Source organism: Durio zibethinus, chromosome 6, assembly GCF_047325235.1.
Source record: "Durio zibethinus cultivar Kanyao isolate XHJ-2024 chromosome 6, ASM4732523v1, whole genome shotgun sequence".
In the NCBI taxonomy this organism is placed as follows: domain Eukaryota; kingdom Viridiplantae; phylum Streptophyta; class Magnoliopsida; order Malvales; family Malvaceae; genus Durio; species Durio zibethinus.
The window spans coordinates 29,185,307-29,195,557 of NC_143167.1; the positions used below are offsets into that span (position 1 = coordinate 29,185,307).

Below are 10,251 nucleotides of genomic sequence, written 5' to 3' on the forward strand. Positions count from 1 at the left end.
AACCATGGCAAAATCTTGTGTTTTCCTATGACCTAGATCTCATTGATTTTCCGGTGTGGTACTGTTCTCATGCAAAAGGGTTTTAAAATTTTCCCAACTCTCAAAAAATATGGTACTGTGAACCAATAATCTCCATATTTGAGTCTTTCGGGGGCTCTGTTTTTGGAATGGTCCAAGACTCCCGAACATGGGCAGTATTTTAACACATTTCCCTTTATATATTTACATGTTATGGACCACATTAGTTATGAGCCCCTTCACACGATTCTTTACAACTCTTGTTCATTGGATGATTTTGTAAAATGGTTTTGTAACTCCAATTGAACAGCTTTTCATGTAGTAACCTGGTTTTGCACAATTGTAGCCAAACAATTGAACAACGAAATTCCCTCCCTCCCTCTCTCACTTTTTTCACTTCCTATGACAGGGATGAGAGAGAATATGTTAGTATTTTTTTAGTGCCAAAGCATTGTCATTTAATCATTTATCATTGTGTTAAAACAATGTGTATTTAATAAATTTCGATTAATTTTTATTTGATAAAAAATACTTTTTGAAATCATAAGTTAGGTTGTAGGTAGATCAGGTATTTTTAAAATAAACCATGGTAGGATCAAAAAGGGGTTTTAAGATAATCTAGCTCGACTCGTCCATAGATATATATGTGTATAAATAAATATATTTTATTATTTATTTAATTTTATACTTACATATATTAATAAAATTATTATATAATATTTTAATTTAAAATATTATATTTATATATGATTGAGATATAATTTATATTAAAAATTAATATTTTATAAATATAATATTAAATTTAAATTATTAAATTAATTTTGAATTAGATACAAGTCAAACACTAATTATACATATATATGTCAAGTATTAAAAATAATAATCCAATTTCAAGTTAGATCAGAATTGGGTATGATTTATTAAAAATCAAAATAGACGAAAATCTTTTTCAATCCAATACATTACCACCCTTATTATTTAATCATAATTAGTTTTACATTATTATAGTTATAATGAATACTAACTAAATTTTAATGTACTCATATTACGGATGTCGATAATGAAAAAGGATTGTTCTAAATGCACTAATAAAAAAACATAATTGTAAATTATCAAATATATGCATTAAAATACTTCTTTCGTCTATTTTTTATCCATCTTTTATTTTTTAGTTATCTTAAAACCATGTCATCATTGGAACATCTTTTCTTTTTTAATAATTAAAAAACTAATAAAGAAATATAGTTCTATTTGATTAAGAGAATTTTTGGTTTTTACGTCATAAATAAATAATCTAATCTAAAATTGAATCAAACACTAAATTTCAAATCAATTTTTGATTATTTTATTTTATTTTATTATTATTTTTGAGCAGACCTAACTAAGTGTAAGCACTATTTTGATTTATTCGACTCTTAGATGGGATGTCCCCTCCTCGGGGCTTAATGCTTTGTGCCTGCAGATATGAGATCAATGTACTTGCCTTCAATTGAACTAGGGTTTTCCCCCTTCTTCGACAGCCCCCAACCCTTTTTCTAATTTTTTAAACAGGCAAGTTGCAGATATTCTATCTCAATAAATAACAAATCTTTCCCTCTCTCCATTGTGCAACTAACCTATTACTTGGATTGATATAGACTGAAATTTTTGTTTATACTATTATATTAAAAATTATTTCATTCATTATAAGTGAAGTTCCAGACTTTAAAAATAAAACTAGTAATGTAACTCACATTTAGGATATATTTTAAAAAATTAAATATAATGAATGAAATTATATTTACAATAAATATAATAATATAGATATAATATATTTATACTATTATTATTATTATTATTATTAAAAATTATTTCATTCATTATCGTTGAAATTTTAGTTTTTACAAATAAAATTAATATGATGATACATATTTAGAATATATTTAAAAAAATTAAAAAAGATACATTTATTAATTTTTTAGTTTCGTTTATAAAATTAAAATTTTATATTAATATTATATCAAACATTAACTCTATTATTATTAGAAAAATTATTTGATATATTATTAATAAAAATTTACAATTTTATAATTGAAATTAAAAGATAAGACATATCTCATTTTTTAATTAATTTTTATTTATTAATATACTTAAAAGAATCCATGCCATTCTATTAATTTTATTTTATTTGGGAGCCTAAAAAATTCAATAAGTGTATTTGATAATAATAATAATAATTATTATTATTATTATTATTATTATTATTCATCAATAACAACACCTGTTAATGTCTTATTGTGACACATGTCTCAGGAAAAATATTCCTCTTTTGCTCTCTGTTTCACTCTGAAGAATTTTCTTTTTCTACAATAAATGAAAAAGAAAAGTTGATGATGAAAATTATGATATGAACATAGTAGGAGGAAACAATGACTTGGTGAGGAGTTTGAGGATAACATATAATTTTACGAGAAAGAGCAAAGTAGCTCTCCAACCAAATTAATAATATGTGACTTAAATAAGCTTGAAAATAAAACTAGTATTGATTAATATTTTGTTCAATTAATTAATTAATTTGCTTTATCAATCGTCCAATATGGTTAAAAGGTCATTTTCATTATTAATATAATAAAAAATCAATTCTTCTTTTTTAATTATTATTTTATCATCATGATTGACCCTATCATATAATACGAGTATTAAAGTATTTCTGCCCATGTTAATCATTTCATTATCTTTCAAATAAAAAATAATAATGGGTCCGGTTATGGATGTCGCTTAAGAATTATTTAATTTTTATTTTTAAAAAATTATATTTAATTATCATTTTTGCATTAATTAATTTTTTTCTGTAACTGCGAACTAATATATCTTTAAAACATAAACTCCTCCATTCATTTTGTTTAATTTCTTATTTATTAACTCATACTTCACTTTCACTTAGTCTTTTCATAATCTTATTTTTAATTTTTTTTCTAAATCAAATAGATAGATTCCACTAATAATAATGAACCAAATTAAAATGTAAAAAAGAAAACGAAGTGTGACAGCAAAAATCATTATCTAAAAAGATAGATACACCTCAACCTCATAAGTACACGTCGTCCCCTCCAACCTCTCAGTTTCACTTTTCTCTCAAATCGAAAGCTCTGCCCTTTTTCTGTTAACACCTCTTTTTCATCCATTTCTCTGCTCAATCCAGCTCCCACTCTTACTCGTTCTTTCTCTCGTGAAAATCTGGGCATGATAAATCTGCAGCTTATTTGATGATTTTCGAACTTTAATCTTTTTTTAGTGCCAAAAAAGAAAACAAAGAAAAGAAATTTGAATCATGGTGCTGTGCGACTTCGCCACGTCAATGGGGAGTAGCAGCGGCAGCTCCTCATCATCATCCTCCAAACCACTGCCATCGCCACAGCAGCAAGATATTGATGGACTTCTCGCCGGCGCTGGATACAAAGTCCGGTCATCGGAGCTCCTGCAAGTAGCTCAGCGACTGGAACGACTCGAAAACGCCATGGGTAATTCCCCTGCAGATTTCTCCCAACTCGCTACCGATGCTATCCACTATAACCCTTCCGATCTTGGCTCCTGGGTCGACTCGCTCCTATCCGAGTTCGTTCATCCTTCTACTTGCCCTTCTGAATTCATCATGGATCCCGTACCCAATCAGGCGGTGGTAAGCAACGCGTGGACCACCGCCGAACCTCAAAACCCGCAGGTGCACCAGAATATTTGTTACGAGCAACAAAGTTTGAATAATCAATTGACGGTTGTAACGGCCACGGAAGAAGATTCCGGTATAAGACTGGTTCACATGTTGATGACATGTGCGGACTGCGTCCAACGTGGTGACCTTTCATTGGCTACTTCATTGATCGACGACATGAAAGGGTTACTCACTCGTGTCAACACCGTTTGCGGTATCGGTAAAGTTGCTGGACATTTTATCGATGCTTTGAGCGGCCGTATCTACCAAGGAATTGGCGGTGGCTCTGTCAACGGTGGCTCTGTTCTTGAGAACGAGATTTTGTATCATCATTTTTACGAAGCGTGTCCATACTTGAAATTCGCTCACTTCACGGCCAATCAGGCGATTCTCGAAGCTTTTGAAGGTCACGATTGCGTCCACGTGGTGGATTTCAATTTGATGCACGGCTTACAATGGCCAGCTTTGATACAAGCCCTCGCTTTACGTCCCGATGGACCTCCTTTACTCCGTTTGACCGGCATTGGACCGCCGTCTCCAGATGGCCGTGACTCGCTTCGCGAAATCGGTTTACGACTCGCCGAGTTGGCTCGGTCCGTCAACATCCGCTTCTTCTTCCGTGGAGTCGCCGCTTCCAGGCTCGAAGACGTTAAGCCATGGATGCTTCGGGTAAATCCAAAAGAGGCGGTGGCAGTTAACTCAATCATGCAGCTTCACCGTTTGCTCGGATCCGAACCGACCCGAAATTATCCTATCGAAACGGTTTTGAGTTGGATCCGAAGCTTAAACCCGAAAATTATGACCGTCGTTGAACAAGAAGCAAACCACAACCAACCCCTTTTTTTGGACCGGTTCACGGAAGCTCTTTATTATTATTCAACAATGTTTGATTCTTTAGAAGCTTGCACCGTTCAACCGGAAAAAGCTTTAGCCGAGATATACATACAGAGAGAAATAGCCAACGTGGTGAGCTGTGAAGGGTCGGCTCGAGTGGAAAGACACGAGCCCTTGGCCAAGTGGCGGACTCGGCTGAGTGCAGCCGGGTTTAAGCCATTACATTTGGGGTCCAACGCGTTTAAACAAGCTAGCATGTTGTTGACTTTGTTCTCGGCGGAGGGATATTCGGTCGAAGAAAATGAAGGGTGTTTGACTCTGGGCTGGCATAGCCGCCCTCTCATTGCGGCTTCGGCTTGGCATGCCGTGCCCGATGCTTCCGCTGAGTTCCCGGCTTGGGATAATCAACAGTCATCCTAATAGTCTTGCTGTAAATTCGGGGTAATTTGGTTATTTTTGGAAAGTTTTTTTTTTTTTACAGCTTTTATCGGTGCTATTTGCAATGAGATTTTACTTCAGGAGAAATCTGTTCCTAGCTAGGATGTTTCATACGTGTTTTTGTTTACCCACTTTTTGCAGTTATCTTTAAAATCGGTCAATTTGGTCCCGTGACAAGAATTCAAGATGATGAGATGGATTCATATCAATTTAATTTGTTGGTTAGACATAGCGTTAGGGTTAGAGTTTTATCAAGTGCTATCTCCATTTACAACCCAATTAAAGTTTTGAATTTTAAACTAGAAAATGACATTTTTCCAATTTTCTTATAGAAAATGACATTTTAGGGACTAAAAAAATTGCATGAACTGATTTTATCTTCAGTGTTGATGTTAAGCTAGAATGAAATGCAGAATCTGGGATTGCCATGAAGATCATGTGTCATATAACGTAAGAGCTAGGGGTGAAAAAATAAAAGTTTAAAATCGATTTGAAATTGTAATTTTCATTTTGAATAGGTTTTTTTTTTTAATGATTCGAATTAAATATAAATATTAAATTTAAATTAAATTTTAAATTAAAAAGTAAAAATAAAAAAATCAAATTGAATAATATATTTTTATTATTTTTATATTTATTTTAAAATTTTATAAAATAAAATTATTAATTTTATATTTAATTTTGTTTAAATATATTAAAATAATAAATAAATAATAAAAAATAATTTGAATCAAATCGAATAAAATTTGATTTAATTTAAATTAAATTATATGAAAGTTCAAATTAAATTTTTAAATTTTATAATATTATATAATATTAAAAAAATCAAATTAAATTTAATTTGATTTGAACCAATAGAAGGGGCTGTTCTTTGAATAATCGTGTCTGTGTGTTGATTTAAGTTGTTATCAAAGGCCGAGGGGTACCTCACACTTTTTAAACTAGGGAATTTCTTCAGAGACCTTTTTCAGGTTGTGAGTGCTGCTTGCGACCAAACATGACCCAAATTTCTCATCCAACCACCGCACTTCCTTTTTTTTTTTTTTTTCTCAAAGAGATGATGAGTGCTGCTGGTGTTTGTGGCAATTGAATCATGGATGGATGGATCGTGGGTGGGTAGGCCATTGAATCTGCCAAATCCTTATGCAAGAAAAAAAAAAAAAAAAAAGGAACCACATATGGCAATGGCTACTTTTCTTTCTTCAACCACGTTAAAACCTTCTCTTAGTAGGCTATCAGCTGATGGTTAACCAAATATAACGCACTAGTGCGGTATCTTCCATCCAAGTTAGACAAAGTTTTCTTCTCTTTCATTTTTAATGAAAGTAAATAGCAAAAACCAATGGATTTAGACGCAATAGAAACTTGAAAAAGCTAATGTAAGTTGAGTTAAGTACTTAAAATGGCAGGAATATGAAAATGGATGACAACCACATGGGTTATGTTTGATGGAAACAAATGAGAGGCCAAAGGGGTTGATTCTTGCTTTATTATTATGTTTGTTTAGGTATTTAAGGCATGTATATATAGCTTTAATGTAATGGTACCATGAGAGAGAGTGAGGAGATGATCGATGCATGTGCGTTTTCTGAAACAAAATGAAAAGAAAAAAGGCTAGGAAATTAAGCGAACGGGGGACCCCTTACCGAAATAATGAGACAGAGCACACCCAGAGCCCAGACGGCCAGAGATGGCAAAGAGAGGAAGACTACTCACATGAGAGACCTGTCTTTCCCCTGCAAACTGTAATGTCTCGTTGCCTTCAATGTGCCTGAGTACTCCAATTCCCAGATTATCACTCACCACTTAATTGCTAAGAAAAATGCTAATGCTGACATGATTTTGATTTGGTAGTTACAAAACTGTGTTTAAGGTTTTACACCACAAAAGCATTATTCAAAAACCGTACCCTTGCGTTTGAAAGTTTGGTACTTCACCAGGAGATTGTCGGTTTTGCATGTGATGACCACCCAACTAAAAAGTGTTTGGTTTTGTCCATCATGACATGATATCCATTCAATGTAATTTAGAAAATAATGTTCAATTTCATTTTTAATCAAAAGAATCCAATGATAGATTGTTTACTGTCCAATTTTCTCAAATCAAAGTTACTTGTACTATTTTTTTACCAAAAAAAAAAAAAATAATAATAATAATGATAAATTAAGAACATGCATTTCCATAACAAGAAATAATTGAAGTAAATAGTACTATTATCGATGTTTTTTAAACAAAGACAATTATTACTACAAAATTGTAAGGATTCATCTTTGAGTAGAGGGTTGAGAGGACAGAACCCGGATCCGAGTCGAAGGAAAGGATTCATCATTCACGTAGTATTTCATAATTCGGATCTTCCCAAACCAAAGTGGGCCCAATTAATATGTAGTAATATTTGGGGCCCACAAATGCTGGTTTCCCAGCATGTTCACGAGTCAATTTCTTCTCACGTGACGACAGCGATATCGAATTATTTTCTCACTCACTTGAGAACCGTTAAAATGGGTTAATTCAATTTGTTGATTTTTTTTTAAATTAAAAAAAGGCGTCAATTTGAAGTGAAATTGACCCATCTTAAATTAAAGATTTCACCATCAAATTTGAAGGTCCCACATTAAACGTACAGGGAATGCCATTATACCAATGTGGTCCTCTTTGTTTGAATTACTTGCTAGCTACACTACATTAATTATCCTATATACATGAAATCGACGGTTTCATCGGCCGTTGGATTTATGTTATTTTCAAAATAGTTTTAAATTTTTTTAAAAAAAATTAATTTGGTCTTTTTAAATTTAAATTTGTTGTATTAATACATGTTATTTTTTATTCTATGTATTTATATTGAAATATAATTACAAAAGTTATTTATATTTAAATATTACGACATTTAATTATAAAAAAATTATAATTCTCTAATTTATATTTACTTATTATAAATAATTTTTAATTTAAAATGAATCATAAATTTGTCAACATTATGTTTCCACAAATATGTAAAATTAAGTTTAATATACATGTAAGTATTATAATAACTAAATGACAAATATCCAATTGTCATTTTTTTAATTAATTTTTTACTATATTCTTCATGCTTATTTTATTTGAAAATTATTATATGTCAAAATAATTAATATGATTAATTTAAATACATTTTTATTTTTTATAATGTAAAAATATTATGTAAAAAATTAGAAGGTTTTAATTTATGTTTCAAAGTCTTTCCTTTATTGTTTTAAAATTAAAGTTATTTTAAAAAATATAGTTTTGTGATTTTTTCACTTTAATACTTTAAATATTAAATATGATAAAATAATACGTTAATATTGTAAAAAATAATAATGATTTTATTTTTATAAAGAATATTATTAGTGAGTTATAATTAAAAATTGTAATATCAATTATTTAATATATTTATTTTGTTATATATATATATTTACATATTAACAGATTTATAATTATATATTTTTTTTATTATTAATAAATTTGATATGTTTTTTAAAAAATTATTATAAAATATTATTTTGACCCCCTTAAAATTAAGGGTCAAGATTTAATGGATGGTTTACTGTCAGATTATATTTTAAGAAGATTTTATGGTGATATGATTATTTATACTGATAAAAGATTTTCACTTTTGATTACTTTCAATAAAAACTGACGAGACTCGATAAACTTTTAAAATAGAATTACATAAGGACATGAATAAGTGCATGAAAGAAAAAAGATAATATGTTGCAAAGTAAGTTAAACGCATTGAAAAACAAAATAAATTATGATAATATGTAAGAGTAATGAAGTCGCATTATGTTTGTATTTTCTGAAACTCTTTTATATATTTGAAACTCATGGTTTATATATAAAAAAATAAAATAAAATTTTAAGAGGTTCCTAAATTAACTACTTTCTATTAACTCCTTTACTTGATAATGGATAAAAATTACTACACATGCTGCTATTAATTAATTAATTAATTATGGATTGAACGGAAAGGGTGAGACGTCAGGTTCTTATCCTTGAGAAAAGGAGGATCAAGTCAACAATCCAACATACATGTGATTGCATACGGCGAAGATATTGAACTCTTTTACATATATTGAGAAAGACAGCAACCTTTGTCAATTGAGACATGCAATGACAGTAGCTTGTAACAATCATTTTGACCATTCAACCCCCTTCTCTCTTCAAATTCAAACTTTTTGAAACCATTAATTGGTTTATCTATCTGCTTCAAGTGGGTAGTTGAAGCCTTGAAGAGACGAGGCAAGGGTTTTTTTTTTTTATTTCCAGTGTTTTGGATCAGTGACAAGAATATTTACATTGGTGTCAGTTTGCCGGTTCAGAATCTGGGAGACGATAGGGACACCGTGATATTTGCGACACATTGTCATGTTCTTTTCAACTCGTATAAGTTATTATCAATTACCAAACTTGTTCAACTCTCGATGTTTACGTCAATTATAAGTCGGCTATTATTTGTTCAACAGTTGTCTTAGAACAGTTAAATTTTGCAAGCTGCTTTCAGCAAAAGATTTGGTTATTTAAATTTTCCTGTAACCTGAAGCTAATAGTTTATAGCTATTGTGGTTCTAAATCAGATTTTATGTTTCTGGTAATTCGAAATTGAAATACTATCAGATGATAACAGCAATCTCTGCTCTGCTCTGATCTTCCTTGAGAGGAAAGAACATTCTCTCATTTGCCTCGCTTGTGGGGGCTTTTGCTGGAAATGGAGTCTCAAACTTTCAGGCTAAATTAGTAAAATTTCTCCATAAAGTGTAGCGGATTGAGGTCCAAAACCAAATTACTTTATTATGAGGCCAAGTTTTTTACCCTCACCTCTTTTAGGCCTTTAATTCACCGAACATGCTTTATGGTCTAAAATAGTCATTCCAACCATTAATTCTGCATAACCGAGCAACTACATCTGGGTCCCACCGTGTCTGGTAGGCCTTAGTTAACTAAAGCAAATTCAAACTTTTCCTTGAAAATGTTCTCATATCTACCTCGCTCGCCAGATTTGAATTTTATAACCTCAATTTTCCTTGAGGGACCCTTTGGCTACTTCTTCATGGACTCTGACGTTCATCTGATTTTCCCCACTCGATCTGCTGGTCCATGATTTCATAGCCGATTCAGTCAACTTCTTGTTTTCTCACAGCAGGATTCCTGGTTTATTAGCAAAGTTTCACCTAATGGTTGATTGTTATCCTTCAATTGGAAATGTGATGCATATGGTAACAAGTCACAGATAGATGCAAAGACACCAGTTA

The 10,251-nt window shown here is 31.1% G+C and overlaps 1 pseudogene across 1 annotated transcript; it reads left to right on the top strand.

Annotated features, from left to right (window-relative positions):
- The first annotated feature begins 3,055 nt into the window (after positions 1-3,055).
- Positions 3,056-5,187, top strand: LOC111285184 (protein SLENDER RICE1-LIKE 1 pseudogene; annotated as a pseudogene). Its single transcript, XR_016343010.1, has one exon. The product of XR_016343010.1 is annotated as a protein SLENDER RICE1-LIKE 1 pseudogene (transcript).
- Positions 5,188-10,251: the final 5,064 nt, after the last annotated feature.